This window comes from Saimiri boliviensis, chromosome 19 (genome assembly GCF_048565385.1).
Source record: "Saimiri boliviensis isolate mSaiBol1 chromosome 19, mSaiBol1.pri, whole genome shotgun sequence".
Lineage (NCBI taxonomy): Eukaryota > Metazoa > Chordata > Mammalia > Primates > Cebidae > Saimiri > Saimiri boliviensis.
In genome coordinates, this window is record NC_133467.1 from 8,198,607 (window position 1) to 8,222,500 (window position 23,894).

General features: G+C 38.6%; 1 protein-coding gene and 1 long non-coding RNA gene across 4 annotated transcripts in view; one reads left to right on the forward strand and one right to left on the reverse strand.

Annotated features, from left to right (window-relative positions):
* Positions 1 to 19,979, reverse strand: part of PLA2G4A (phospholipase A2 group IVA) — a 147,296-nt gene extending 127,317 nt beyond the window's left edge. The window contains exon 1 of one of the 3 annotated variants that reach the window (XM_039460258.2): positions 19,674 to 19,979. The gene's annotated coding sequence lies outside the window, so the exon portion shown is untranslated. The remainder of the gene's footprint in view (positions 1 to 19,673) is intronic. The other 2 variants (XM_074389828.1, XM_074389827.1) reach the window with 2 other exon arrangements.
* On the forward strand, positions 9,131 to 14,266 carry LOC141582213 (uncharacterized). Its single transcript, XR_012515014.1, has 3 exons — positions 9,131 to 9,369; positions 11,507 to 11,614; positions 13,509 to 14,266. It is a non-coding gene; the product is annotated as an uncharacterized LOC141582213 (long non-coding RNA).
* Positions 19,980 to 23,894: the final 3,915 nt, after the last annotated feature.

The window sequence follows — 23,894 nt, forward strand, 5'->3', positions numbered from 1 at the left end:
CTCTCCTGCTCAAGGTAGAGCTTGTTGCAAGAAAAAAGGGTGAGCTCATTGACTTTTCCCCTCCCCTGCCTGCAGTGGAGCCCTGCCACGCTTGGTAACTTTTTAAACAGTTATAGTCGGAAAAGGACAGAGAGAGAGCAAGAATAGAGGCAGGAAAAGTGTGACTTCCGTGGTACTTTTATAAGCTGTTTTGTGATCTCCGGGCCTGGTGCATGTTAAAGCTGAGTCTTTCTTTCTCAGATGCTTTTTGTAGATTCTTCTGAGATCCTCTGCTTTCGAGATTTTTTCCTTGTGTTTTCAGACGCACACAAGCGCACCTCCGCTCCAGCTGGGGCTTGTGTTTTCTTCCACAGCCCCGGTGCACCTTGTGATCCCCTTAGTTTTCTTTACCTGAGGGTCTTTCACTCTACCAGGCAAACCCCTTGTATACGATTTAAGACGTTTTCCCAAAATTCTCTTTCGTCCATGGACAACACTCATACGTATTTTCTTTCTTCCAACAAACCCCGAGAATGCAATTACTTCCTAAAAGAAACTCTCTATTCAGCCACTCGTGTCCTTCATATTTCCCCAGCATGACTAGACACCAGCCTTCTGCAGAAGACAAATGTTAAACCCTCTGATGAACATTCTCAGTGGTCTCCTTAAAACCCCTCTCCTGTAGGCATATCCCTCTCCAGATTTCCGCCCCAAGGGAAGAGGGGCTGTGCTCACAGCAGGACTCTCCAAAACAAAACAGCAGCAAAACTCTTGTGAAGCTCCTCCCACAGCTCTTACTGTGAAGTGGGTAAGTTTTAGGCGTATATAATGTCCTCGTCCATCTGCTTTCTTTAAAACATAAGCAGCAGACTGTCTTCCTATCCATTTTAGTACTGTATATCTTAAGTCTTATGGCTTAAGGTCTTGGCCAAAGCTCCTACTTTAAAGTCCATTCCATGGGTGAACCAACTTCCAAACCGGCAGAATGAGGAACATGGGAAATCATCTCCCAGAAAAACACACACTGACAAAACTGGGCAGAATTATCACACACACACACACACACACACACACACACGCACACATACACACACACATGTATGAAAATAACATCACAAAAGAAAGAAAACAGAGCAAGGAAATGATACCAGACCATAACTGAATCTATAGAAAGAAATACAAGGTACCAGTAAATAGATCTTTGACATTTTCAAACATCAGATCAGTTATTTACCATTTCTCTGAAGTCTTTTCTATTTAATAGTAACAGTAAATATGTATGTAATAAAAAATATTCTATAAATACTATATTCTTCAAATATAGACAATATGTAGATTAATATAAAATATTCCATAAACATTTCCTTTTCTTCTCTCAACTTCTTTAAAAGGCATAGCATTTACATAGCAATAAGTTAAAATCCTGTCTAATGTATATGACAATAATAGCAAACAGGAGGAGTGGTCAGGGACTAGAACTATACTGAAGCAAAGCTTTTGTATTTTGCTGCAATCAAGATATTATTGATACGAAGTAGACTATAACAAATTAAGGCATGTAGTTTAATTCCTAGAGCAAACACTAAGAAAATGACTCAAATACATAATTAAAATATCAATGAAGGAATTAAAATGGGCCACCAGAAAATATCTATTTAATATAAAGAACAGAAGAATTTCTTAAAAAAAAAGAGAGAGAGAGACATATGGAAAACAGCAAAATGGAAGATGAAAATCCAACTATGATTCCAATACCATTAAATGTGGGTGACTTAACTTTCCAATCAAAAGGCAGAGGTTGTCACACTGGATAAAAATGAACGTATATAAAAGACTAATGGACTCCAAATAAGGTTTGTAGTTTAATTAATAACATTGTACCCATGTCAGTTCCCTCGTGTTGATAATGTACTATGGTTGTCAGATGTTCCATTAGGGAAGGCTAAATAAAGGGTACATGAGAACCCTGAAATATTTTTGTGATTTCTTAAATTATTTCAGAATAAAGCTTATTTTAAAATTTTAATACATGTGAACAGATATAATTTATAAATGTTATTCCACAGTTATGCTCAAGGAAGAAACAAAGAAGTCCTATGAGAAATTACTTAGAATCACTTCCTTCAGGATAAAATCATAGCCGTTATTGTCAGACAGTGGCTGCATTTTCAATTCCAGTTAGGAATAGGCACTCATCCATCATTTTTTCTCTCATAACTGTTAATAGCAGCAGCAGATATTTTAGGTTTCTGCAAAATTAAGGCATTTCTGTCCAACCAGCCACATGAAACAGTAGGAAAATGTTTTTTTGTCCCAGAATTAGCTCAGTTCTGGAAACCTTATTGCAACTAGTTTGTACAACCACTATCATGAGTACTCATAAAATAGCAGGGTTTCTGTTCCTTTGTTTCTTATAACTAAGCTAAATAACCAGTCTTGGTGAGTGTACACAGTCTCTTAAGTCTGAAGTAGAAGATATGAAACTCACAGGGTTTTTTTTTTTTTTCTTTTTTTGTTTTCCCTGCCCTGTAATTAGAAACTTTCAGAACATGAATGAGAGGGAATTCAGATAGACTTTTCAACAGATACTTGCCTATGCAATGCAACTGCTGGCATTCAGTGGAGGTTTAATAGTGTGTGGTCTTTCCAAAACTTCTAGTTATGTTGTCAAGGCAAGATGGACTTAACAGGAAAAGTGAACAGAAACAAAAACCCAGACTAGAGGGTTTGGTCACTTCTCTCTCCGCGTACAGTGATATGACAAGGGGAAAAGAAGGGGATATTATTAGGGTTGTGACATCTGGAGGAAAAGAGGGATAGGAATGCAGTTCCCTCCATTTCATTGTATAGACACGTGGAGATATTAAAAGGTTCAGCATTTAAGTGGCAGCAACTTCTCCACTGCAGCCAGAATGACCCAAGTTCAAGCTTGCCTCCTCCTTTCTCTCTCTGCAGGATCTCCCACCCTCAGTTTCCCCATCTTTAAGTGGGGAAAATGGTCCCTAATCCTCACAGAGACAGTTGGAGTATGAAATAAGAAAATACATTTAAATCACCAAGCATAGTACCTGGAAAGCCATAAATGTACAAAATAATCATTATTATTATTGTTCATGAAACTGGTCATCATTCCCCACAAACTGCCTCAGCTCATACAAGTCATTTAACTCTACAGAGATTTCTTTTTTTTTTTTTTTTTTTTTTTTTTTTTTTTTGACAGAGTCTCACTCAGGTTAGAGTGTAGTGGTATGATCTCGGCTCCACTCCTGGGTTCAAGTGATTCTCATACCTCAGCCTCCCAAGTAGCTGGAACTACAGGCACCCACCATCATGTTCAGCTAAGTTTTGTATTTTTAATAGACATGGGATTTTACCATGTTGGCCAGGCTGGTCTCGAACTCCTGACCTCAAATGATGTACTTGCCTTGGCCTCCCAAAGTGCAGGGATTACAGGAGTGAGCCACCTCACCCGGCCTCTATGGAGATTTCTAAGAGATTTAAGTAGGCAAATTCATCGAGCACCTTTTATAAAGACCAGGTACATTTTCATACACAAAATGAATTTTTAATAGAAATACTGTTGTTTTGATCCATTTTTTAAAAAGTAGAACATATTGGGACACTAACCCGTCTGCTGCCAAAGTCAAAGCTTTCTCTATTATACTGGGTATGGAAACATATTCTAAAAGCAAAAAGAGTGTTATATTACTGTGTTTTCATCTTCATCATTCTTATAAAGGTATATAGTTACTAGGGCATCACTAAAGTTTCAAATTTTCAAATTAATTTGATGGTGCTTTTTTTCTTTTTGTAAACCAAGACTATACAGAGAGTTTGATATTGCCAACAGGCACAGAGGAATAAAGAAACAATAGGAATTTAGATGGGTAAATGAGCTGCTTTATATTAAAAATGTCTCTCAAACCATACTCCCAGTTTACTATAGGAACAGCTCCCTGTTCCCAAGGAAATGTAAAAGCATGACTCCAGACACGAAGGCACAGAATCATTAACTCTGTCTGTGTCTTGAGCAAGGAACCCAACAGTATGGAACCGGGCACTAAGTCCCACAGCAGTGGCAGGTGTGCCATTTGGCTGATAGCCACACTATTCCTTCTAGGTTTTCCCTCTTCATTTGTATTCCCAAGTCACAGCTTCTTAATCTATCAAATTTGTATTCTTGAAAGCTCATTATAATTACGTAGACAAGTATATATGAAATGCATACTCGAGTTTCAGAGAAGGGAGAGATTCCAGTGGTTTAAGGTAGAGAAATGGTACATAACTGATCTGACATTTGAGAACGTGAAAGAGCTTAGATCTATGTACAGTAAGAGGAAGAGGAAACATCCGCTCTAGGAAAAGGCCACGCTCCATCCCGCCTCAGGCTCTCACTGGTGCTGTTCTAACCCATACCTCTGCAGGATCATATCTATCTGCTATTCAGGGTTCTGCATAAATTCACGCTCTAAAGACAGTCATCTCTTATCTATTAGATTAGGACCCCTGCACCTCTCCCTGAAATCTCTTATCACAATATTGTGCACTGGTCTACCATGACGCACATGCCCCTCTCCCACAGCTGTGAGCAGCACGAAGGAAGTCTGTCTTCTCCCTGTATTCCTGTTGGGCCCAGAGTGATTATTCAATGACTACTGACTGAAGGATGAATAAGCACACTTGGGAATTTGTCTGATGTACTGGAGAAAACTGCCCAGATCACAAAGAGCTCTTGAGACACAAATGGAAGTAGACTACATTTATAGAATCTAGAAGGTGAAACTAAAAGATATCTTAGCAGTTGTTAATACGAATACTTAATTTTGAAAATTCACACTTGTTAAACATTTCTCACATACTAGGTACTCTGCTAAGTGATTGAGATATACCATCTTGCTAAATTTTTGTCACAAGACAGGGATTATTATCACTAATTTTGAGATTTTAAAAAACAGGTTTGGAAAGGTAAGTAATTTGTTTAACTGACAGTGCAAACTAAGGCAGACTCCCAAACCCAGTCTCTACAAAAGAGTAACTGCCTCAGGAAGAATAAGAAAGTTCCCAGGTCATCTGGGTTAACAAGGGCTGTGCTGGCCCTAGAGCCCTCTTTCTTTCTACGTCATTTTTCCACTCTACAAAAGATTCTGAAGCACATGGAGAGTTTCTGAGAAATTACACAATGAGCAATAGAGTTATTAGAGCCTTAGCAGGGAGGTGGCATGATGAAAGTGGCAGTTTGTGTTAGGTGCGAGTGTTGCCATAACAAAGTATCGCAGACCGAGTGGCTTAAACAATGGAAGTTTATTTTCTCACAGGTCTGGAGGTTGGAAGTCCAACATCAAAGTCTGGCAGGTTTGGTTTCTTGTGAGACCTCTCCCCTGGGCTTGCAGATGACTGCTTTTTGCTGTGCCCTTACATGCTCTTTTCTCTGTGCACAGAGGCCTCTGGAGTCTGTGTGTGTGTTCAAATTCCCTCTTCTTTTAAGAACACTAGTCCAGTCGGACTGGGACACACCCTACCAGCCTCATTGTAACTTAATGCTCTCTTTAAAGGCTTTATCCCCAAATACTTTTACATTCTGAGGTACTGGGATGCAGAGTCCAGTGTACGCACTTGGAGGGGGCATACTTTAGCCCATAACATGCTTTAATGACATACTCATCGCAGTCAAACAAAGCAGCGTACAATTGCTAGTGAAGAAAAGTGGTGATAGAGGAGAGAGGGATGAACCTGGCCAGAGATGTCCAGATCTGATATAAGACATGATTGCTGTAATCCTAGCAATCTGGGATGCCGAGGAGGGTGGATTGCCTGAGCTCAGGAGTTCGAGACCAGCCTGGGCAACATGGTGAAACCCCATCTCTACCACAATACAAAAAAATTAGCCGGGTGTGGCAGCATGCACCTGTAATCCCAGCTACTCGGGAGGCTGAGGCAGGAGAATTGCTTGAACCCGGGAGGTGGAGGTTGCAGTGAGCCAAGATCACACCACTGCACTCCAGCCTGGGCAACAGAGTGAGACGCTGTGTCAAAAAAAAAAAAAAAAAAAAAAAGATATGATATGCATCTCAACTAGGATGATGAAAATGATAAAGGAGAGATCATAGTTCCTTTAAGATGGAACGGATTCCCTCATCTGATTATTTAAAAAGCTGCCCCCAACCAAACCCCCACCAACATATACACACACAAATGAAGCACAAGGATAACATCGTTGTTTCTTTAACCACTTCACATTTGGGAGGTGCTAATCCAGATAAGCCTGTCCATCTTCAGGATCAGGAAACTGGCCAGCCCAGTCTCACATAGTGCATTACAAACAAAGCCAGAATGTCTCCTCTTCCCAAGCCAGCCTTCCAGTTTTCATTCTTTGACCACTCTGGTTTCCTGTTATTTTCCATTCTTTCGCCTCTTGGTGGTCAAAAACAAGTGACCATTCAGGCCATATTTTAAGGTCAAGAAATTTTGGAGTAGGAGGAAATATTCATAATCACCCCCTAGAACGTACTTTATTGTACAGATTTGTAAGCTGAGTCCTCGAGATATAAATAAACCTCACCAAGTTACCCAGTTAGGGGAAGAGCTGAAACTGAACATACTCTTCACTTTTTTTATACTCTACTGGCCCCACCTGCTCCCCACAGACACCGGGGCAAAATTAAAATAATATATATCTATAACTGTAGTTTGGCTAAAATCTTAAGTTACCAAGTTACTGATCAGAAGGACAAAGTAGACCCAAGATACGAATGTGCTGAAAACAACTGAATTTCTCCTTGGGATTGCTCCAATAAAGCCGAAAATGAATACTTTCATCTTTCGTAATTTTCTAGGTTTGAATCACAGTTATAAATTGTTTACTTCCAAATATTACATTGTTGAAAAAATTCCTCTTCCCACACAGACCATTATGGAATAATAGCATATTGATAGGTGTTCAATATATTATGTGCATTTTCAGAAAATATAGAATAATAATGTTCTGCTTTCTGCTTAAAAGAAACGGACAACGGTGATGTACTTATTAACATTTTTTAAATATATGTAACAATGTGGCACAAAATGCTATGAAAAGAAGTGTTTTTTGATAACAGCACGACTTCTACAGCTTTTTCTCTCTAGATTGGATGTTTTGAAAATATGCTTCCAGGGGAGTATTTGTGTTTTGTTGAGAGTTCCACTCCCTCTTTAATTGCTGCCTTTTTTTAAGTGACAGAGTCAGTCAAGGTTTCCACAGCAAGTAAAGCCATATCTTTTTTTCTAAGGTAAACAGTTCAGGGAAAACGCCCAGGAAAACCATCAAACTGGCTTAAACATTTGATGAGAGCCGTTTTATTACTGGATAAAGTTATCAGCATTTACGGCTTGCTTTGCTTTTCAATGAACGCAGTAACTATGTCAGGCAGCTGGTGAGACTGATCTGGCAGTTTAAAATATGGAATTATTCTGATCTTTTAAGAGGAATAAATTGATGATAAAATATATCATCAGGAATTGTGGAAGCACAGAAGGGTGTACACCACTTCCATGTGTTACTGTAAAGTTCAACCACTAAATACAATACCAACATTCTACAAATCCTGAACTGGGTAACATGTAAGAGGAATTCAGGGTTACCATTTTCTTCTCAGGTTATAAGAAGTTTGAGAAATGTGCTCAGGACACTGTGATGGCAATTCACAAGAAACCTAGTCTTTTACAGGATTAAGTGTAAATAGATTATATGCATTTGAGGGGAGTAGCCTTGGGGGCTCTTAATTTTCTTTTGTGCCATGGATCCTTTTGGCAATCTAGTGAAGCCTAGGGCCCCCCTTAAAGAGTATCACATGTTAAAATATATGAAATAAAATGTTGGCTTTTAAAGAAAGCTAATTATGACCCACGCATGGTGGTGGGCACCTGTAATCTCACCTACTCAGGGGGTTACAGGAGAGGCAGGAGAACTGCTTGAACTTGGGAGGCAGAGGTTGCAGTGAGCCCAGATTGCCCCACTGCACTCCAGCCTGGGCAGCAGAGCGAGACTCTGTCTCAAAAAAAAGCCAATTATGTTGAAATACAGGTAGTCACGGCAGTCTTCAGACCCTTTAAATAAAAATGATGTGTGCATTGGAGTGTGGTAGCACACCTTCCCCCTTCTACTTCTGTGGGGTACTTCAACATAGTTCCAAAGTTTCATGTAAAATTTTTGAAGACAGAGGAACTTACATCACTATACAGAGTAAAATGATAGAACATTTTAAGCTCCTTTTGTACTACCTACCTCTGCTAGCATCGTAGCGAACGTGCGGCACTTCCTGACTATTTAGGGTTACATATACTAAACTCAGGTTGAAATGATCTGGAAGTGCTGTCACTGGCTTCAGAACGAATTTATGTTTCCTACCTTTGAGTAACAAGCTGAAGAACTGTGGCAAGAAGACATTAATTAACTCAATCAGCAGGTTTCAGCTGAGCTTCTGCAGATGAAATATAATGCCTCAATGGGTTCTTTGGAATGTATGAAATTAACAAAAACAAAACAATGTCATACTCTCTCCTTCATTTTGCCAATGAGATATGGGACAGGAGGAAGTTAGACAGCTACAGCTAAACTGTAGCCTGACAAATACGGGCAGGACCAGGAATAAAGCGCAGGATGGCTTTCCAATTCACGGCATGTCTCCGGGAGGTAGGGATAAACAGGAAAAAGCAGCAGCTACTTAGTGTCAGGCAGAGAAGGAGATGAGGGGCACAGTTCAGACTCGAGTCCATCTGAACCCAAAAAGCACCCTCTCTTCTCACCAGGCTGCCTGACTTGACCCGCACAGACTCACTGCTTCCATCCATGGAGGAGCCTGGCCTTCATTTGTGTAAAACTGAAGCATTTTTATGTGAAGAGGATTTATGAGACATGGCTAATGGACTTTCAAATTTTAAAAGGCTTTTTTCTTTTAACTTTGAGGACATACGAGTCAATAGTTCAATAATATTATTTTAGTCGTTGAAAAGATACCATTTTGATCATGGTGACCAGCTGTTCTCTAAAACTCTTAAGAATTGGAAAAGAAAGGGAAGTGACTTTTAGATGCAGAATGAAAGATTTATGTCAGGGTGAAGAAATACATCCTGATAGCAGGGCTGTGAAAGATCCTCTTTTTGGATAGTCTATTCTTATCACAAAATGTTTTACACATCTTTACACTGTAGAATTCTAATGATTCAAAGTCTGTAAACCCTTATCTCAGGAAGCACAAAACTGTGCTCCGTCTCAGAAACAAGAACTTTGCTAGGAGTCCGAAAAAGGCAGGGAGGCAAACAGTTCATCCTTCAGAACGTCAAAGGACAAGAGCAACAAGTCCACTAACTGGAACGTGGAGGAAAAAAGGCCCGGGATGATGGCTCCTGGAGCAGGTAAGCGGGCCTCACCGACGCGGAGAACCAGGCCAGGTCACCAATCTAAGAGCCTGGAAAGAATAAAGGCTCAAGTCCCGCCTACATTTATGGGCTACTCCCTACTAGTCACTAATTACTTTAGATAAAGGGATCTCTGTCCTATAGACTCATTCATTTCCATGAATTTTTGTTTGGGTTTTGGCTGTTGGATTTGTTTTGCCTAGTGCACTGGTTACCCGTTTTATGGGTTTCCACCATTTCTCTTTCTGTTTTTAAAAACTCGTACCCAGGAGGAACCATCTAGCTTCTTTGCTCTTAGCATTTAAACATGGTTGCAGAAAAACTACATACCCTGGAAGGCCAGTTTTAAATTAAGTTCATATTCGCAAAACCCACAGAGGCTCTCGACACTGCAAGGCATCTTTCTGAATTTCTTTGGTGAACTTGTATTCCCTTCTCCCACTCCAGTTTCTCACTCCACCCAACTCCCACTCTTAGCAGGCGACCTCATCTTCCTTCACTGAGAAAGCAGAAAACACTAGAGGGAAGTTTCTCATCTTCCTACCACCAAATCTGCATATTCCCCTACATGTGCACTTGGGTTCCCCTTCTCCCTGCTGCAAAAGAGGCCATGTTCCTCTTTCGCTGCAGACCTGGCACCACTCATGGCTCCCTGGATACAAAATCCCTCTCCTCAAGGGCTTTATTCTGATGGTCATGTCTCTCTTTCCTGAATCATCAAATTTTACTTTCAACTGGATCATCCGATTGGCAAACCTGTTACGGTCTCTCTGCCGACGCCATATTCCCTTTCCCTGCTATGTCTCCATTTGGATGCTGTGTTTCACCGATTGATTTCTCCAAAGGTTTATTAGCTTGCCCTGTATCCAGGAGCTAGCTTTTCTCACCACGCATCCCCCCCATCCCATTTACACTTCCTTTTTCTGTCTACCCACACCACTCCATTGAAAGTGCGCTCATCAGTATCATCCATGATCTCCAAATTTCCAAATGTAGTAATCACTTTTCCATCGTCATCTTACTCAACTTCGTTTTCTCTAGAACCATTTTCCCTCCATTCCTCCCATGACAGCATCCTAATCCCTGGTTTTCCATCTAATTTCTTAGCTGCCTCTTCGCAGGCTCACTGACAAATGCCATCTCTTACTGGAACTCCTAGCATGAGCCAAGCCATTCTCACTCCGCTTACCACCTACCGCAGGTGGCTTTTTATCCCTCACATCTGTGCTTCAATTCTATGCCTCAGAGAGCCCTTCCCATTCCCCCTTCCAATGTTACTCTCTATCATCGAAGCCCATTTGCTTCCTTTGTACTATTTATTATCTGTTTTTTGTATACTTATTGTCTGTCTCCACTGAGACGGAATGAACGATATCTGCTTTATTCACCCAGGTACGCCCTAAATGTAGCACAGTGCCTAGCATGTAGCTGTTATTAATTAAAACTGACTGAATTAGTGAAGGAATAAATGCACATTGCTCAGCAACCAAAAATTACTGACATTAACATCTGCATTTCTTGACATAGGAGGTAAAATTGGTAAGTGAAAAAGAAGGGTGCGTGTTATCTAAATTGCTTTATACAATACCTGTTCTTTTTCTAAGTATTAAAAAATCCATTTTGCCACTACATTTCTAAGTATACTATATAAATATAACGTTACCTAGAAATTATTTTTTCACAGAAACCTAAAATTTGTATGAGAGCATTCTTTTCATTGTGATGATAAAAAGTGCTTGAAGATTCTTGCTATCTGTTTAAATTACGTCTTAGATTGACATATTGGCTTGGTTGACTAATATCTTATGTATTAATATATATTAATGACCTTATTAACACATATTAATATATAACAGTTAATAAACATTAATTATTAAGGCATATTAATATGTAATGTATAGTATGTTGAATATGATTTACATGAATTCATATTAATTGTATTAATATATAGGGATATATTAATACTAGGGAACCAGTTCATATAGCTTATTAATACTAATACATGAGATATTGATCAACCAAATCAAATTAGTCAACCAAAAACATATTTTAAACAGACTATAAGATTTTCTGCAAACAGTGAAGGAGTCTCACAAATTTGATTCTTCCTTTTATTGCTCTTCATTGACAACAGAGGCATCTCTACAGACAGCAGTAAAGAGGAGAGGGAAAAAATCCACGTAAACATTGTGAAGCTTTATATATTCTGAATACAAATCTCTGGTTGTCCCTGGCTCAAAAAGTAAGTACCAAGTAATAGATCATATGTAAGCATCGAACGGCTTTGCAATTTAATCTTTAATTTATCAAGAAGACTCTTTAAACTAGAATTGTTGTTGTGACAAATCTTTCTGAGATAGGTCAGTGGCATCTTCTTCTAAGAATCAAGGATATAACAGTATTGTGAAGCTGTGATCTGAACACGTGTCACCACTGATCATTGAAAGTGAACTACAGAAACGTCCTCATCTCTTTGAGATCTAAGCTCTTCACCTCAGCAAATTTTAAATCCAGCTCTTCTTCATGGCAGTTGAATGAAAAGGAAGTTGATAACTTATTTGAGGTTTGTGGTAGACACAACAGTGGCTAAAGCCTATTAAGAAATCATATTTATAGATGCAGCAGTCTATACAGAATGATCCCATAACTGTGTACATCTTTAGGCAATTTTCCCTGATTGCTTTTCAGTAAATTCTGACGTAATTGCTCCAAATTGTTTCTTTCAATACTTTCATACTGTTACATCAATTACATGTAAAAAAAAAAAAAAAAAAAAAAAAAGTCCACAAAGTAAATTGCCTTTTTGTTTCAACAAATAAAAGGCAAAAGCCTGGAAAAAAAAAAAAAAAAAAAACAAAACTTAAAACATCATGTATCTGCCTCTAGACTCTCCCAGGCAGACACTGTCTCTTCTTATAGATCCAAGAATTCTGCAAAAATGCTTTTTCTTTCGACAAGGGGTGAACACCCCAGTTTACTGCCTGTGTACTGCCTTTAACTAGCTTATCCTGTCAAAGCTGTGGGCATAAAAGTATGGGGCAAATAAGAAGTGTGTCAATTTACTGACTGAAATTCAGAAACCATATACTGACCTAATGCTTCTAGTGGCACAGTTGTAACCAGCGGTAAAACCTGATTTATTTATCATGCATTATTTATTACAACATCATAGTATATATACTAAGTCAAGTATATAACTAACATTGGGTTTTACCCCTGAGAAGGAGCATCTGCTCTGTCATAAACTACTGAATTATTTGGAAGAGTAAAATAATAATGATTTTTTGTACTAATGATAAATCCAAGATCAGAGTAACCATTTTGATGCAAATGCTTTATGTCAAGCCATAGGTTCTGTAGGTTATACTTGGAAAATTCTAAGAAAATTCTCTACTACCAACCTGAAAGCAAAACCTTTTGTAAAACCAGTGCTTTTTATATAACTCGGTAAATGTGTCTACTTTGTATTTTTAGATAAAATGTAAGACATTTTATTTTCTTACAGCAGTATACATATTACTGTACAAAATACTATATAGTTCCAAAGTTGCACAACCTCCTATATTACGTCAATCAGTAATCAAGTTATAAGGGCAGAACAATTGAGTTACTATGGAAACATGCACCAGGACAAGTGCACTTCCTGGGCCTTCTCTTAGAATTGTTCGATGTTAACTCCAATAGAAAGAGTTTGACAACCTCAAATAATACACATCAAAACTAAAAATATAAACCAATCCATGTAAGCATGTAAATACATCAAAATGGAAATCGTAAGGCAGAATTACAAAAAGAATTGGACTTTTCAACAGCTGTCTTTCACATCTGTAAAATGTTCATAGTAACACCTGTACTGCTAACTTATACAGTTATTGTGGAAATAAACAAAGTTCATAAGCAATCTCTTTATCAACCACACAGCCTATGCAAATAAAAAATACTGGGCCTCTGATTTTTTTTTTAAGCTAGATAATGAGAAAACAGCTTGTAAATTAAATAAAAAAAAACCTAAGCAATCATAAGCTGAGTATTATAAATACATGAGTTTTCTGTACTGCAGAAGAATACCTATTATGTACGTTTGTTTACTAATTCGAAGCACACTGTTACCTAAAATACGTGATTTTTTTCTGAAGACCCCAGAAGTCAAGCAAATGAAGAAGATGATTGAGGAAAAGGGAGCAGATGATTCCAAGCTGTATATGCCAAGGAGTGGGAGGAAAAATGAGGGCCAATTTGGTCTGTCATCTTCAATGGAGTGGTGGCTAAATTCTGACGCTGGTGACTTTCATCATCAGGTGTCTGCTGATTTTCTCTAAGCTCATTTGAATGCATTTAATAAGTGATTAGACTGGTAGGGTAGCTTTACAAACCTGCTCATGGTGGGCATTCAGTTGTTTATGCTTATTTTATTCTTGTATAAGGAAAGGTAAACTATTTTCAAGGTGTGTTGTAAGATTTGCACTAAGAATCACAAAGAATAAAAAAACTTAGAATCACACAGCAAGAGCAGCAAATATATAATGCATCCTTTTTTATCAGGCAAGTAATGGTATCACAGGACCAGAAAAACCTCCGCTCTATTTGCTGTCTTCTTTGGAAATAACTTCAGAAGCCCCCTTCTGTTCCCCCAGCTCTTGATTGCCCTAATAGTCAAGGGGTAGAAGACCAGGAGTTGGCCAGGACCGAAGTTCATTTTCTCTAAGTTGGTTGTTCACAACCCCAAGAATATTATTTTCCTCACAAAACTTTTTTTTTTTTTTTTTTAATAAGAAACAAAGTCTTCCTCCATGACCCAAGCAAAATTTTGAACTGGAAGTAGAAATTCTATAAACATTGTTTTTCTCATTTTTGGAGTGTTATTTTATTTTATTTTTTTTTTTGAGACGGAGTTTCACTCTTGTTACCCAGGCTGGAGTGCAATGGCACGATCTCGGCTCACCGCAACCTCCGCCTCCTGGGTTCAAGCAATTCTCCTGCCTCAGCCTCCCTAGTAGCTGGGACTACAGGCACGCGCCACCATGCCCAGCTAATTTTTGTATTTTTAGCAGAGACGGGGTTTCACCATGTTGACCAGGATGGTCTCGATCTCTCGACCTTGTGATCCACCCGCCTCGGCCTCCCAAAGTGCTGGGATGATAGGCGTGAGCCACCGCGCCCGGCCGGAGTGTTATTTTTAGTGTTCCCTGAAACTTTTCCCTTAAAAATGGGTGAGAATGCATAGAAAAAATAAGAGTAAATTATTTTTATTCTCACAGACTAATAGTTTACAAAAGAAGAAAACACTGAAGAGGGTTCCGAGACGATGGCCCAAACTTAGCCCAGAGACATCCTGGCCTGAATAACGTAAAGAAGAGGGCCATGGTGCTGTCAGAGCTCCCTGCAGCCTCAAACTCCTGTGTTCAAATGATCCTCCTGCCTCAGCCTCCCAAATTGCTGGATTACAGGTACATGCCGCTATATCCAGCTGATTTTTTTTTTAAAAATTTAAATTTAATTAATCTTGCTGTGTTGACCCAGATGGTCACAAACTCCTGGGCTCACGCCTGCCAAAGTGATGGGATTACAGGTGTAAGCCACTGTATCCAGCCTTACAGAACTGTTTATAAACAGTCATCACACCACCCTCAGTCTTCTTGACATTATTCAGGCCGGATGTCTCCAGGGCTAAGTTTTGGCCATTATCTCTGAACTCTCTTCAGTTTTCCCATCTTTTGTAAACTATTAGTCTATGAGAATAAAAATAATTTACTCTTCTTTTTTCTATGCATTCTTGCCCTTTTTTTTTTTTTTTTTTTTTTTTTTTTTTGAGACGGAGTTTTGCTCTTGCTACCCAGGCTGGAGTGCAATGGCGCGATCTCGGCTCACCGCAACCTCCGTCTCCTGGGCTCAGGCAATTCTCCTGCCTCAGCCTCCTGAGTAGCTGGGATTACAGGCACGCGCCACCATGCCCAGCTAGTTTTTTGTATTTTTAGTAGAGACGGGGTTTCACCATGTTGACCAGGATGGTCTCGATCTCTCGACCTCGTGATCCACCCGCCTCGGCCTCCCAAAGTGCTGGGATTACAGGCTTGAGCCACCGTGCCCGGCCCTCTTGCCCATTTTTAAGGGGAAAATTTCAGGAAACACTAAAAATAACCCTCCCAAACTGAGAAAAACAAAGTCTATAGAATTTCTACTTCCAGTTCAAAATTTCACCTATACTGTTAAGATTCTTAATATTCTTCAAAATTAGGGGACCCCAAAAGGGCTGGTAAGTTATATCCATTGATATCTACCATATTTGAAATTAAAACAGAAACTTTTAAAAAATCACAGTGAAAGAGGCAAGTCACAAACATAGACATGTAAGCGGCCACTATGAAAATTGTTCAACTTTGTTTAAGAAAGAAATGTAAATTTTAAAAAGATATCATTTTAATATAACAATTATCCAAGTTGTTAGATTTGTTGTCATTTGTTCTGTTTGACGATGACACTTGGTATTGACACAGAAAACTCTATTCTCTTATATTGCTCTTAAATGGATGCCATATTCCTCAAGAGCAAAATGTCAAAAATAATCACTAGCATTCCATGAGATTTTGCTAATTATTTTTGAGAATCCTCAAAATACCCAATTATTATTATTTCTATTTTACAGTTGAGAAGACAGCATTTCAAGGAGATAAACTAATTGGATTATCGTGTCACAACTTGTTAAGTAGTTAAAATTTTGTTAGAACCTAGAAAATAAACTTTTAAAAATCTACTGTAAGTAAACAAAAAAAAAACATCTATATAAAAAGTTCTAGATGAAATATTATTTATAATAGAGGAAAACTGTTATCAATCTAAATATCCAACCATTATTTATAATAGTGGAAAACTGTAATCTATCTAAACAGCCAACAACAAATAATTGGCCAATACAACCTACATACAGACTAAAAATTTCATATAGTAAGAACCATACTCTCTTGTTCATTGATAGATTGCCATTATTTGCATTACACAGAGTAGGGACTTAGTAATAGTTTTAAAAGATGTGAATAAAAAATAATACATGATTATTTAAAAATCATGGGTTTTTTTTGTTTGTTTTTAGACGGAGTTTCGCTCTTGTTACCCAGGCTGGAGTGCAATGGCGCGATCTCGGCTCACCGCAACCTCCGCCTCCTGGGTTCAGGCAATTCTCCTGTCTCAGCCTCCTGAGTAGCTGGGATTACAGGCAGGCACCACCATGCCCAGCTAATTTTTTTTTGTATTTTTGTAGAGACGGGGTTTCACCATGTTGACCAGGATGGTCTCGATCTCTTGACCTCATGATCCACCCGCCTCAGCCTCCCAAAAGTACTGGGATTACAGGCTTAAGCCACCACGCCCGGCCTAAAAATCATGTTTTAACGGCATATTTCATGAATAAGGGAAAAACATGTTACAAAACAGCATGAACAGTGTGATCACAGTTTTGTAAATCTACATGTAAGTAAATGTACAGAAAAATATCTAGATGTATTAACACACATATACGTGAACTTCTTGGCTGTCTCTGTGCTGATGCATACTGTTTACTCAATAGATATTTATTGATTGAATTAATGATTGAATTATATTCTAAAAGTACCTTGGGCTAATAACAGGTAATATTTTCTTTTTCTTCCTTGCAATTTTCTATATTTAACAAAATTTTAAACAGTGAGCGTGATTTGTCTATATAGTAAACAATAGTATAAAAACTAATCATTCTGGGAAATTTTATTAGGAATTTTGGAATAAAATTAGTAAATATAGACACCCCACAATCCAATAAAAATAACTTACATCTGATTTTCCTATTACGTTTCACTTACCGCATTCAACAACAACAACAAAAAAAAAAAACAGTAAAAAAATTGTAAAGTGTAATATTGTACAGTTAATTATTATTGGGGTTGGGTCTAGAACCCAGGTCACTTGGTTTCCAGGCAAGCAGTTTTTTCCATTGCATTAAGTTGCTTGGAGTTCTAGAATACCAATCAATACAAGAATTCTGTGGGTGCTGCAATATCCACTGTTAGTTCCTTCCTTATAAGTAAAATGATTTTCTAATTAATTATTTTATATTATCAGAAAAGTCCAAAGTTCTAAGAAATACCGCATTTTTATGTATTATGAATTGTCTTTGGCGATTTGTGAACTTCTTAAAGATGTTTTTAAATTTGTGTGTGTTGGAATGGCATCATGTGCATTATTCTAGGGAGGGGTCCATACCTGACAAGATTGTGAAAGTGTCTGATAGCAAGGAAAAGAAAAGAAAGAAAAAAATGAACAAAAGAAAGACAGAAAAAAGAAAGACAGAGAGGGAAGGAAGAGAGAAAGAAAGGAAGGAAGAAAAAGTAAGAAAGAGAAGGAAAGAAGGAAAGGAAGGAGGGACGGAGGGAGGGAGGGAGAAAGGTTTAAAATAACTAAAGCTATAATATCTGCAAGCAAGAAGAATGGAAAAAAACTAGCAGTAAATAAAAGCAAACAGGAGGAAAGGGAACCACAACTAATTCTGTCTTCCTCTTTTTTATTCCTGGAACATATTTTCTAATACGTAGATGATTCGGTTTTAATGACTACTTTCTAAGCAGCAGCACTAGAAAAGATAATGGGTTAAAAGCATAAGCCAGATAACCTCTATGAAATGAACACTTTAAGTTGCTAAAAATCTATTTAATGATTTTTTCTTTTCCTAATTAAATATAAATGCAAAATACTTCAAAATGACTTTTTTTTTTTTTTTTTTTTGAGATGGAGTCCTGCTGTGTTGCCCAGGCTGGAGTGCAGTGGCACCATCTCAGCTCACTGCAACCTCCGTCTCCCGAGTTTAAGCAATTCTCCTTCCTCAGCCTCCCAAGTAACTGGGATTACAGGTCCATGCTACCATGCCCATCTAATTTTTTTATTTTCAGTAGAGACAGGGTTTCACCATGTTGGCCAGGCTGGTCTCGAACTCCTGACCTCAGGTGATCCGCCCGCCTCTACCTTCCACAGTACTGGTATTACAGGCATGAGTCACTAAGCCCACCAAAATAACTTACTTTTTAAACGTAGGTTAAAAAATGCAATGTCTTATCTCAAAAAATATGCTTCCCCTACGGGAAGTTTGTAAAACGACTTTGAGCAAATGCATATTAAACACTTCTCTATGCATTTCACAATTATTGCTTAATTTAAAATTTAACTCTTCCAGAGCTCAATGGAAGAAGTAAATACCTGTTTCTTATCCCAACCTTTAACTTGATTGGCAAGGTATAGGGACCTCTAGAATGTAACTGTAAAATTCTTAACAGAGCTTGTTTCGCTACAGTCCTCTACAAATATCCCTTGAACTACAATGCCAAATTTACGCAACAAACAGAAACAAAAATACAAATCCTCCTCGAACCCCAAGTACATGGGCAAACATAACTTTAGAATTGACACTCATTCAAACAGTACGCCTCCAACACTCCTTCTGCCGTGGCTGCGTAAGTGCTGACATCATCAACCCATATAAAGAGTATTTGTTGTTCTATTTTTGTAGGCGAGTTTATTTTTAAGACTAAAATGATTATAAATTGTAGGAGACAGATACATCCATCCACTGATACTTGAAAGTCAAATAACTTTTTTTCTGTTTTTTTTTTAAAACACTAAAATATTCACACTCAAAATTTAACTATATAATTTGATTACATCTTTTCAAGTACCTAGTGTCGAGCTTTTCTTTCTTCTGGCAAGCCAACTAACTTAGGGAAAGACGGATCATCAGAACACCACTCCGTTTACAATTAATTTTTCAATAATCCTCTTTCGCATAGTTCTGCAAAATACCGAATAGCCAGGAAGGCCTTCCTTACGTCACCACAAGGACCGATTTTTAGAAATTAAAAGTTGAGTCGACAACGTGTGTCGCTCCAGATCGCTAGGGCTGTCCAACTGCCCCGCGTGCCGCTGCCCGAGTTCGAGATCAGTACCAGCTGGGTGTCATCACGTGGAACGCTAACAAGCGCCACCTCACTGCCGTTTTGAACGCGAACTTTCTGGGACGCCAACCCAAAGAAACACCTTATCCTCGGACTCCACAGCGCACTTAGACCCAGGAAGGCAGCCCTGCGTGGCTTGGAGGAAAACTGAGGTCCCTCATCGGTGTTTTATTTCAAAAGGCAGAGGACCTGCTGACTTCTTAGAGCAGCGAGGCTTCCCCTCCGTCCGTCCCTCCTTCCAAGCAACGAACCAAGCAGAAGCTACGGGGGGTGGGAGAGGCCCGGGGAGCGGGGCAGGGCGGACCCTCGGCCTGCAGCTCCCGGCCGTACCTGAGCGTCCTCGGGTCCTCGGCGCCTCCGGCTGCAGGTCGGGGTCCCCGCTCAGCGCGGGACTCGGAGATCGGCCGTCCTGGTGGGCGGGGCTCGAACGTGGGCGGGTCCCCCGGAGCTCCCGCGGACGTTTTAAGGTGGAAACCACGCGTGAGCGGGAGAACGCTCTCTTCCCAGGGAAGCTACTACTGCACGTGGAGACGCTTCGTTATGGGAACCAGGAGTCTGAAGTCAGAAAATACGTTCAGATAACATGTCAATTAACCAGTCCTCAATTCCCTAAGTGCTGTTGTGGATTTCTCTCTCTCTCTGTGTGTGTGTGTGTGTGTGTGTGTGTGTGCGTGCATCTGAAACTAGTACTTGTCCTTAAGGAGTAACTACTTCCTCCTTTTTCCCAAACAAGAACACAATTGAAAAGACAGTGAATAACGTAGAGCATTTTTGCATTATTTGAAAAGACGAAGTTCGTAAGAAACCCCAAATATAAAAATGTACCTTTTTAAATAAATATCAGACCACTTTAAAGGTCGAATCGATTTAAAGAGTTCCACTCCAGACTCAGAACACCTGTGTTGATAGTCACTGCTTTGTAAATTTAAGATGAAAGGCATGCCAAATAATGTGATACACATGTTGAGATTTAGGAAAGAAAATGAAATCAGGTTGAATTCCAAATTGGCAATGTAAATTCAAAGACCTGATAGCACTGTCATGAAGAAGGTGCACTGTTTAAATATATCCAGATTCCGTAAGAATCAATTCATGTCTTTAATGATTGACACGTTCACTTAGTATACCTTGTTTTGCAAACACAGGTTCTTCTGTTTTAGCCTTTAATTAAATACTAAACTTACTCTCCTAACTCTCTTAAAACATTTTAAAAATATACAATTTCATTAAATCTTCTGGATTATCGGCTTTCTATAGCCCCACATTCAACCCTTTTTTGTTTTTATTTTTTTTCCCTAAATTCAACCTGGCATATTACAAATATCTCCTCGCCAAAAAAAAAAAAAAAAAAAGAAAGAAAAAGAAAAAAGAAAAGAAAAGAAAAAGAAAAAAAAAAGCCAGTAATGTCATTTTTAGGAAGGAGAGATTTATAATAAAAAATGTTTCTCTTTCCAAAGAAATCCCTGAATTTCATGAAAGTAGGTGTATGTTAATAAAGGAGCAGAGAGCACACCAGTAGTTTTCATCTCTTTCCCCCAGATACAATTGGTGAAAGAAAGAATCTATACTACAGTGTATGTTCATTCTAAGACTCTGAGAAAGAAAGACTCCCCGGAAAAGCAGCTTCACAGTGCTTATAAGAGCACAAAAAAAGTGCTCTAGTGCTTTTTGATAATAAAAAGTTATAGCTCTCAATATTTGCACATGATATCCAATAGTGTGTCATGCATTGAAAATTTAAAAAAATATTTAAACACTTTTAAAGAAACTGTCATTATATATTATAATTAGGGTTAAGATATATGGGGAAAAGTTTGCCTCTTTTCAGCCTTACTAAACAAAGCTGACTTATCTTCACCTTTATAATGAATAAAGGCTGCTGCAGGTATGTCTTCTCCACTCTGGAATCAGAGCAGATCACATCCTATTTGCCCATTTTGTGGTTCTGTGTGACCTCCTTGCCTCATCTACTTTGGCTTGCTACTGGTGATCTGATTTTCACAGAGACCCTTAGGTGGATAGTACAAGTTCAGATTTGCTGTCTTCTCTTTGCCCAATTTCCCCCAAAAATATTTTCAGCATTGACCTACTGGTTTCAAAAACCTGTGCTTCCACCTTAGGCAAGACAGACCCTGCCTTCCATGGTGTGCTTCAGTCTGCAGGATTCATTAGGACCGAAGACCCTTCTTCACTTGATCTGTCCGTTGGCAAAGATCAGTCATCTGCGACCCAGCTGAAACTGAGCAATGTAATAGCAGCTTCTTTAAATCCAATTCCACCATTTGTATTATTTCCAGCTAGTAAGTTTCATACAGTTTGCTAGTAATTTTCAACATCTTTAAAATTTTAGACAGAGAATAATAAACCAAGAAATAGATAAGTAATCAAAAGGAACAACCCCCAAACTGGCCAAATTGACAAAGAATATCTACTTGTCAAAAGCCATGGCTCAAAAACCCCAGGGGGTTAGGAGGGGGAACCCCGATGTTTGTATGATTGATTTTTCTTTCTTTATATGTGGTTGTCTTCTGTTGTCTTTTCTACTATTTCCAATTCATCTATCCTGTGCTCTAACTATATGAAAGGGCTTTGTTTTTCATGCACTTGAACAAGGGTCATGAGAGACTACATGAGAGTTAAATCCAGATAGAAAATGAAAATGAGTTGCCAGCATCAGGTACTAAGAGAGAGTTGAGTAGGGATCGAATCCAGATTGCAGCTAAAATCAGAAAATGGTTACCAATCAACTAACATACTTACAATAATGTATCCTTCTATTCCGCAGGCTATGCTTGAGTCTTCTGGTCCAACTATACTTACAGTAAAATAATAAATGGATATTTTTGCTACTTACTTGTATCTGGGAATATAATTAACACGAATTATTTCTCTTTTTATCTATTAACAAAATCAATCAGGTTAATAAAACAGCAAGGCAAAGAAAATTATTTTCTCACCTTGTCAAGTTTTTTGGCGTCTCACTAACAGACCTCTACCTTTCATTCAAACTAACATGCAGACTATTCTCCTTGCACATCGTTTCCCTAAATTCCACTGAAATAATCCTACTCATCCTGCAAGGCCTAGTTCAATGACTATCTCGTCTGGAAAATTTCCCTACCTCTTCCTTCTCCATCAGAATTCATTATTCCTCTTGTATGAGAACGCTCATTAGAGCACTGATCATATATTATATTTGGCTTTAAATAGCCAAATACATTAATATTTAAAAAAATATTTTATATTCCATGAGGGCAGGAGGCACGTCTTTTTTATTTTAATATAACCTCTTTCCACCAGAGTTTATAACACATTAGGAGCTCAATGGGTGTTTGCTAAATTTGTTTTCCACGGTATCAGGGTCAAAGATATCTTTTTTAAAAAATATTTTTTATTGCATTTTAGGTTTTGGGGTACATGCGAAGAACACGCAAGATTGTTGCATAGGTACACACCTGGCAGCGTCATTTGCTGCCTTCCTCCCCTTCACCTATATCTGGCGTTTCTCCCCATGCTATCTCTCCCCAACTCCCCGCCCCCCACTGTCTCTCCCCCATTCCCCCCAACAGACCCCAGTGTGTAGTGCTCCCCTCCCTGTGTCCATGTGTTCTCATTGTTCAACACCCGCCTATGACTGAGAACATGCGGTGTTTAATTTTCTGCTCTTGTGTCAGTTTGCTGAGAATGATGGATATCTTAAACCTGACACCCAAATAGCACTCTACTAGCCACTGCCATCTCCATCATTACTAAAGAATAGACATTTTACGTTTATAATACCCTCCAGTACACACACTGATAAATTACCGGCAATATAAAACTACCAAGAAGTAGGGTGAAATGGAGCCTAATTAAAACGTACTTACCATGAATTTAAAATTTAGATGTTATGATAAAAGTACAGCTCTCAGAAGAGCCTATCTATGAACAAGAAGACCTATATTTTAATAGCTATCTACTTGTAATTACACATACATTTGCAAAGATGTTTTGACCTAAACAATGGAAGCAATAATTTTCTCTTACTTATCCTTTTCGAATTGAATGCATGAAACGAATTATTACTGCTTACTTAAACTTTACCTTCCTTTTAAATATATTAAGAAAACTAAAACAAAGTACTACTAATAATTGATTGTTACTCTTTATATAGAGCCTATAATGTGCCATCTACTTGTGTTAGTGCTACATTTGTTGTATCACTAACAATTATATTCACGAAATGAGACATTACTATCTTTATTTAGAATCCCAATATTAAGTAAGCACATAAAATTTGTAGTGAGGCTAGGATTTCAATCCAAGTGTGTCCAACTCCAAAGCCCACAATTTTTCTAGTGTGTCCCACTGTCTCATAGCAAGCTTTGTTTGGCCATCTTTTCAGCCTTGTCCGAAGTCAACCAAATCTTTGACTGTTCGACAGCAGTGGTAGCGGAGATCATGAAAGCCCCATTATCCTAAGCACCCAGGTGAGGAACTTTCTACTATTCTCTTCCACATCAGCAATGGCCACGGTCTTGCCCTTTTCTTCCTTCAACACCCCCAACTCCT